The sequence below is a fragment of the Gobio gobio genome (assembly GCF_949357685.1).
Source record: "Gobio gobio genome assembly, chromosome: 7".
Lineage (NCBI taxonomy): Eukaryota > Metazoa > Chordata > Actinopteri > Cypriniformes > Gobionidae > Gobio > Gobio gobio.
Genome location: NC_137103.1, coordinates 44,784,090 through 44,791,459, shown reverse-complemented (window position 1 = coordinate 44,791,459; position 7,370 = coordinate 44,784,090).

The window sequence follows — 7,370 nt, the reverse complement described above, 5'->3', positions numbered from 1 at the left end:
ATATTAATTTCCTTAATAACAATAGCCATGTGAACAGCTCAAGAGTGATAAGACGTGCATTGTCACATTTTTAGTTAGGTATTATTGTCTGTCTCAGACTTGGTACTAGTTAATAGTATTGTAGTCAAGATCACCCAGTCCAAGACGAAACCATTTGCAGTCATGCCTATATTTAACATTATATATATATTTATAATTTTTTAATATTTTTTTTATTATTTATATTTATATATATATTTAGCATATATATAACAGCTCTCTTGTGATATTTCTTAATTATATCATATGTTATAATATAAAAATCAAGATCTCATACTTTTTTGTAAGCATATCTGGAATTTTGTGGGCATTTGTGTTAACTTTGGTGACATGTTTGACACAATCCCTCTGATTTCTGACCCGGCACAACAGTTTCTAAAGAAATCAAATTAGAAACAAGTTATTGTTTGCATTCGAAGCAGGAAGTTTTACATTCAATCACATTAATGATGTTAACAACAAATAAGACCAGCACCAGCAATTTAGTGATATTCCCACAGTTGTGGTCTTCACCGGTCTTGAAATAAAATCCCAAGACTGAGACAAGACCAACACCTTCCAAAAATGGTCTCGAGACCAGTCTCAAGTGCTATAACATTACTAGTTAGCTAAGCTATACCAACCACTCTACTGAAATATTAATAAGTAAATAAGTTTACCAATTAGAGGAAGAAAGCTACTTGCTGCTACATGGAACTTTACTCAATGAATTCAAGTTAATTTATGTCCATTTACAGTTAATTTAAGCAACTTCATTTTTAAATAGATAATTGTAAAGACACTTCAGCGAGTTGTGTTTAACCAGCTCTCTACGTTTCTTGAACAGAACAACCTCCTGGACATCAACCAATCTGGCTTCAAAAGTGGCCACTCAACTGAGACTGCCCTGCTCTCGGTTACGGAGGCACTGAGACAGGCAAGAGCAGCTTCCAAATCCACAGTACTTATCTTACTGGATTTGTCTGCTGCTTTTGACACAGTTAATCACCAGATCCTCCTGTCAACTCTCATGAAGATGGGCATCTCAGGAACTGCTCTCCAGTGGTTCAAGTCTTACCTCTCAGGTTCGTCCTTCAGGGTGTCATGGAGAGGTGAAGTGTCTAAGTCACATCATCTAGCTACTGGAGTTCCCCAGGGCTCAGTGCTTGGACCACTTCTCTTCTCCATCTACATTTCATCACTGGGATCTGTCATTCAGAAACATGGCTTTTCCTATCACTGCTATGCTGATGACACTCAACTCTACTTCTCATTTCAACCAGATGATCCCACGGTTGGTGTTCGTATCGCTGCCTGCCTAACAGACATTTCTGCCTGGATGAAGGAACATCACCTGCAACTCAACCTTGCAAAGACAGAACTGCTTGTGGTCTCAGCCAACCCAGAACTTCATCACAATCTCTCCATTCAGCTAGGATCATCAACCATAACTCCGTCCAGGACAGCCAGGAACCTTGGAATTGTGATTGATGATCAGCTAAAATTCCCTGACCATATTAATGCAACAACCCGGTCCTGCAGATTTGCATTATACAACATTAGGAAGATTAGACCATTCCTATCAGAGCAGGCCACACAACTCCTGGTCCAAGCTCTTGTTCTCTCCAGACTGGACTACTGTAATGCTCTTCTAGCGGGCCTTCCGGCATGCACTATCAAACCCTTGCAACTGATCCAGAATGCAGCGGCGAGGCTGGTCTTTAACGAGCCGAAGAGAGCGCACGTCACGCCTCTCTTCATCAGTCTGCACTGGCTGCCAGTAGCCGCTCGCATCAAATTCAAGGCACTGGTGCTCGCCTTCAAAGCAACCACTGGCTCTGCACCAATATACCTAAACTCGCTTGTTCAGACTTACACACCCTCCAGGAGCTTACGTTCTGCCAGTGAACGACACCTTGTGGTGCCATACCAGAGAGGCATGAAATCGCTCTCACGGACCTTTTCCTGGATCGCCCCCACTTGGTGGAATGATTTGCCTATCTCAGTTCGTGCGGCCGAGTCTGTAGCCATTTTCAAAAAATATCTAAAGACACATCTCTTCCAGCAGCACCTGACCAATCAAGAATAGCACTTATCCTTCTATTCATTTTCTGTCTGTCTAATTTATATTAAAAAAAAAACTTCTGTTCTGTGTGTTCTGTGCTAGATTAACTGAGACTTGTTACAGCACTTGCATACTGTTGCCCTTGACTGTTCTAGTTGCTTCTATTGCTCTCATTTGTAAGTCACTTTAGATAAAAGTGCCTGCTAAATGACTCAATGTAAATGTAAATATTGATATAGGCTAATTGTATGTGAAATAGGCTTACCATATGCCTATTCATGTAGGCTATTTTATGGAAGAGTAGATCTAGCCTACTTCAATTGTATAGTTCTTTATGTGCTTTAGTGAATTGTTAGTGTGTTGACTTCTGTTCTGTTTGGGGAATGTCTTGACCTGCAGTTTAAATAGTGCTGCACAAGTGTTGAACTTTAAAATAAAGAGCTTATCAATGGCAAACGATAGAAATAATACTCATATCTTGTTTCAATTCACTGTAGGTATTTATTTCCTTGATCCACTTACAGTATGTTTTTGTTCTCTGTGCCTAGGCTACATGCCGTACTGTTGTAGAGAGAGACTTCTTCCAAGCGGTTTTGATTCGAACTGAATCGCAAACCGATTCAGATATGATGACTCCGACTGATTTGTAAACCCTCACTGTAAAGAACCGATTCGAGTTGAATCATAATTTATTCGCTGCATTTTAAAAACGAATAGAATATCTGCTGAAAAGTCACATGATTTAAAAACTAACAGCGCCAACAGTGCCCACCACCTCCCTACTGAGAAATGTGGAATACTTTCATTACTGTAAAAATACATGATTAACAAAATAGCGACGGTATACCGCCTCGCAACTAAAAACGTAGCTGCATAACTTAAAAATAGCGCTACCACCTCGCCTCGCGAAATATACTAAGTTTAAACAACTAAGTTAGCTACATACTTTTAAAGTCGCTATCTACACTGAGACATTTATTAATAGTTTTCATATATTTTTAAAGATATGCCTTCGCTATTGCGCAACGCTGGTATTGTTGAGTTATCCATTCAGACATCTACAATCTAGGCCTACTTGTAGTCTCAAATATGAATTTTCCCCGATTGTGTATTTCTGCTCTCTCTCTCTAACACGCACACACACACACACACACACACACACACACACACACACATGTTTGTTTTTGTGAAATGTGAGGACATTCCATAGGCGTAAGGTTTTTATACCGTCCGTACAAACCGTATTTTCTATCCCCTTACACTGCCCCTGCCCCTAAACCTAGCCCTCACAGGAGACTGTGCAGTTCACTTTCTGTGAAAAAAAACTTGTTCTGTATGATTTATAAGCATTTTGAAAAGTGAGGACATGGGGAACGTCCTCATATTTCACCCTCTTTTTGTAATACCTGTGTCATACCCATGTCATTATACACATTTGTGTCCTGATATTTCACAAAAACATGCCCACACACACACACACACACACGCACGTACACACACACACACACACACTGGAGTGGCACGGCATCTTCAAACCGGTCATACAAGCTGTGTGTGAAACACCCGCCTCTCACCTGTGGAGTCGTGAGCATAACAGAGAGAAAGTATATTACTGGATATCACTGACGTACACCGGCCGAGAGGAAAAAACGGTTCTTATTCGCCGCGTCATTAACAGCAGCATATACTTGATTTACGTTGTTATTATTAATTTTTATTCAGCTGGTTGAATATCACATGGAAAGAGCTCTTTGCTAGGAAAAACCTAGCAAAATGCCTTCATTATATCAAACGCATCGGACCCAATAACGATACGCAAAATTCAACCCAGAGTCAGACTAAACAAGGTAAATATAACTATTTATATAACTTATATCCATTTATATTCATTTCTGATATAGATCTAGTGAAGTCTACCTGGTACAGATTTATCACTTTTGTAGGCTACGATAATAAAAGTGAGTAACTGAGATTCAATCATAGACTAAATGTCAGCAGTGAAATATTAGTTGCCATTAAATATGATGTATACATGGAATTCAGTGGGGATTAGTTAAGAAAAATTATTTTCAACAGTTGTACTAGCCAGAAGCGGGCAAGTAAAGGGCCAGGAGGGACTAGGTTTTTTTTTTTTTTAAATCAGCCTTTTAAAAATATATGTTTATGTTTATGTGTATTTGTTAGTTATTTTACTAAATGTATTGATATTAATGTAAACAGAATCTATTTAAATAAAAAATGTCATTATATTATAAAGTTGGAATTTTTGCTCAACAAACCAGAACCAGAGGCTGTTAAAGAATGACATTCTCATTTGGCAGAGGATCAGTTGATAGTTAGATGTTGATGTTACTTTAGGGAAATTATTAATGCCTTTTATGTTTGATTTCTTATTGATATTAAAGTGCAATTGATCCTGAAACATACAGTAGCTTTACCTCTTTACCTGATGTCTCACTTTTGCTTATCATGTCATAACAATATGTTAATATACCCCATAAATAGGCTACTTTGCATCTGAATCAATGCTGGAATTCCTGAATATCTTTAACATAATCTGCATTTTTCTTTTGTTTCTATCAGAACATCTCTGATGGCCTCCTTCGTACAACAGTTGAGACTTCTTCTCTGGAAAAATGGCCTCGGTGTCATCCGGCAGCCAGTGAGTAAACTCAAATTGTGCAATTGGAGATTCTCATTCTTTATTTATGTCTATAGAAGTAAATTAAATTGATTTATATCTATGGTTTCCAAAAAAACTTGATGCCCGGATTAAAAAGTTAAATGATGCCTGCACTGAGCATAGATTCTGTGGAGTTCTGTGGGTTTCTGCCTAAATATAATATACAGACTTTGCATAACACATACTGTATTTGCATATTGAATGTTAAAATGTAAGAGTAAGTTCTACACACCTTTTGTCATCTTGTTAGCTGATTTGGTTGCATTATTGCTATAAAAATCAAGTTAAAAACACTTAACTATGGAGTGATTTCTATCAGAGAAATTACTTGCTGTGTTGTACAGTAGTTTTTAGATTACCTGTGCGTTGTTGCTTTAATATTGTTTTTATTTATTATCGTTTTTTAAATGTTTCAGAAGATTTTAGTATACATGTCTTATGATATGTTCAGTACAATATAACCAACACTGAAATCTGACGGGACATTTGTTTGTTGATGTTTTCAGGCCTGGTCACTGGCTCTCCTTGTCTGGCCACTTGTGATCTTTATCATCTTGGCGGTCACCCGTTCACAGTTCCCTCCGAAACTCAAAGATACCTGTATGTACCTCTATTGCACAACATCCTACAGTATATGTATGTAGATTGCAAAAGGAAGTCAACTAAATACAGTTTGTAGGGGGATCAGTGACATGACAGTGATTGAAGGCATTATATGTTGTTTAAAGATAGTTTAGGTTCTGGGTTGTGGTTTCAATCCTGAGAAGTTGTGGAGTTACAGAGATCAAAATCCTGCTTTATTACTGTTATGTCCTTGAGAAACACACTTATCCTCAGGTTAGCCCATGGGGACTGTCATTGCACTTAGTGTACTGTAACTTCCATACTTTGAAGCGTGTCTGCTCATCTGCAAGGAACAGTAGCACGGTTGATGCTTTGATTCATGGTTTGATGGAGATATGCAGCTGAAAATATTTTACTTCCTATTTAAATATGTGTAATATGATGCAGATCTTAAGCAGGCTGATGCTACAGATCTCTTGAGAACATTTGATGTTATCCACTACGTCTTGCTTGGGAATGTTCTCGACTAGTGTCTTATATTTACGTAATGGATGCCCAGCAGCTAATCTCTCAATCTACATTATTCTTGTTTAATGTTTTACATTATCCATCTGCCTCAAGGTTCCTTTAAATACGATATGGGATGAACTGGTAAAAAGACATATTCTCTGACTTTGATGTAATCTTTCCCTCTAAGCTGACTGTCCTTTGGGAGTTTTGTGTTATTTCACATCTCTCTTTTGAGGATTGGGTTGTTAGGCCTGGTCTTTCCCATAAGTAGCTCCCTCATGCCTTGCAATGTTCTGCACAGGCAGACTCAAGTGTCTGTCTAATTGTATATGCATCCATAAGAAACTCATTTGATAATGTGAGAAAACAAGTGCTTAATCTCAGCAGTAAAACACTCTGACCTCCACTAATTCTAGTTGGTGTGTTTTCATTCATTTTTGAATAGAGGAGAGATATATGGATTATAATTAAACAAAACAATATATTTTTTAGGTGATATTTTTATTGTTAGAAGAAAAACGAACTAATATTCTGTCTGAATATGAGATTCATATTTAGGTGTATATCCTGGCCACTCTTTTCCATATAAAGAGTAAATGAATGAAATATGATGCATTTTGGCCAAAGCATAGTATACCTGTAAAAATCTGTAATGGCTGAATATATAATATCACATCTGTTGACTCTTCTGTAGTTACATCGCGTACTATGACGGAAAATGAAAAGTTGCTGGGCATGCTGGGGACTATTTTCAGGCGCTGTGTAATATCATTGTGCCGCTGCACTCATGTGACGGCTCAAAGTTCCTTGATTATTACGCAGGAATGAGAGTATAGTTTCTAGCCATATCGGCCTAGAAAATCACAACTTTTCATTTTCTGTCAGTCTTAGTACAAGATGTAACTACAGAAGAGTCAAGTTTTAAATAGGAAAAATATCTAAAGTCCTTGGTCATTTTTGAGCGAGATGCTAACGGTCTAATCACAACACAAACACAACTTGTTAATATTTATGACGCTGATTTTCTCAGTTTAAGTAAAATATGTTTTGGAAAATATATATTTCATATAAAAATGTTAAATTGTATTTTTATGCATTTTTCATAATAATAAACTCAAACTTCTATATATATATATATAAAAAAAAAAATCCACTATTTAGAATTTTCAAATTCATGCCCAAAAAGTGATTAACAGGTAATAAATTGATCATAACTATTCCATAAATATATTTTAGTACCATAACATTTCCTAGAAATACAAAATATTTAAAAAAAAATCTTTACCAGATGAAATATAGTGAAACAATTATTTAATTGAAAAAAAAAAAAATTCTGAATTTTTGACCGCCATGCGAGCATCACCAGAGGGTTAATGCAACAGTCCTTGTTAATATTTCCTCATGTTAAAGGGATAGTTCACTCAAAAATGTTGTCATTACTTACTCACCCTTAAGTTGTTCCAAACATGTATGAGTCTCCTTTTTTCTGTTGAACACAAAAGAATATATTTTAAAGAATGTCAGTAACCA